A 1771-nucleotide genomic window follows, 5' to 3' on the forward strand; every position below is an offset into this window, starting at 1 on the left:
GGGTCTGCCCCATCTTTCCTCGCTTTGCATAAAACTTTGCATACATCAGGCAGGGCGACATTCCAGCAATTATTAATGTGCCCAAACCTGCTAGAAGAATTGGGAAGGAAGGATAGAGTGACTGTAATTCGAGGGGGGAGACCCAAGCTGATGTTCTCAATATGAGGCAGGTCTCAGCAGCAACTCAGGCCTGCCTACCTGACTCACTGTCTTTTTCATTTTTCTGCTTCCCCAACAGGAAGAATAACCAGAGTTCCAGTTAACCAAAGGGCAAACTTGCTCTGAAACTGTCATCACTATCCTTCTATAGATGTGGCAACAAATGGATGTAATCAGTTACTTCATCTGTGTCACCCCAACCAACTACCCACTCCTGACTCCTCAGTATCTGCTGATATCACCCCTCTTCCCCTGAAACCCCTAAGGTTTCAAACCTTAGCTCATTCTTGACTTCTCCCTCACCTTCTCTCTCTTCCCATTCCATTCATTACTTAATTGTGCCCGATCATCTACATCAACACCTCTGGCATCCAACCATTCCTTCCCTTCCCAGCTAACATCTGTAACCCCAAGCCATCTTCACCTCCATCTGGAACTTTTACAGTAATGTTTTATAGCTCATCTCCCTGTTTCCCTTTCCTCCTCTTCTCTCCTCCTTCAATCCATTAAGGCAGGGGTCCAACCATGATACACTCCTTTAAAAAAAAAAAACTCAGAGGTTCTCTGTTCAGGGACCATAATGCTACAGTTAAAAATGTCATTTCCTTCTCTAACTCATTTTACAAATGAGGAAACTGAGACCGACAGGGTTAAGTGACTTGCCCAAGGTCATGAAACTAGTAAGTATCTGAGGCCAGATTTGAACTCAGGTCCTCCTGGTTCCAGGCCCAGTCTCTATCCATTGAACCACATAGCTGACCCTTATTTCAGGCCTAGGGAACAGTACATGCAAAGGAAAGGAGAATGCATGGAATTCTGCTGGCAGATAAATCGGAGGATATGTTCCAAACCAAAAACAAAGAAGAGGTAATAACCAACATTTGTATGTCATTTTCCTGTTTGTAAAGCTCTTTACATACATGAACCCATATGAACCTCAGGAGGTAGATTTTATTGGCATCCGCATTTTACAGATGAGGGACCTGAGGCTCAGAGATGAGAAAAGGTCATTATCACAAGGAGACAAGATTCAAATCCAGGTTTTTCAGAATTCACACCTAGCACTTAGCTACACAACCTGCCTCCCAAAAGGCTTTGGATTATCCACGATATGATATTGTCTGTCCCACAGCTCCCCCTCAATTAGCATCAACAGTAGAGGGCTAATGGATTTCAAGTCATGTTTGCCTCATGTTGGCATTATTGGAGAGAACCCTCTATCATGCCTGTTTGCAATAATACTTTTGTCTAGATTGTCAGTTCCCTAATTAAACAAAAATAATAGCTCCAATGACAGCAGATCTGTGGCTTCATCAATCCTGGGAGTTCTCCATGAGGGACTTCCCATAATCCTGGCAGAATTTTCTGCATTCTTGTACCGTTAGCTTCAGGAAGTATTAGAAAGCTTTCCCTTTTCCTGAAATTGCTTGAAAGCCTTCTATATTCTATACTCTTGCCAGTGACTCCAGCAGCTTCCTGAGACAAACATCTCTTAATCTCCCATATTCTTCCCTCTCCAACCTTTAGCCATCAACAACTCCTTCTTGTCAATCCATTTGTTTTCATTATGCAGACACATATTCATACACAGACACACACGCGCAGAGAAAAC

This window comes from Notamacropus eugenii, chromosome 2 (genome assembly GCF_028372415.1).
Source record: "Notamacropus eugenii isolate mMacEug1 chromosome 2, mMacEug1.pri_v2, whole genome shotgun sequence".
Taxonomy (NCBI): domain Eukaryota; kingdom Metazoa; phylum Chordata; class Mammalia; order Diprotodontia; family Macropodidae; genus Notamacropus; species Notamacropus eugenii.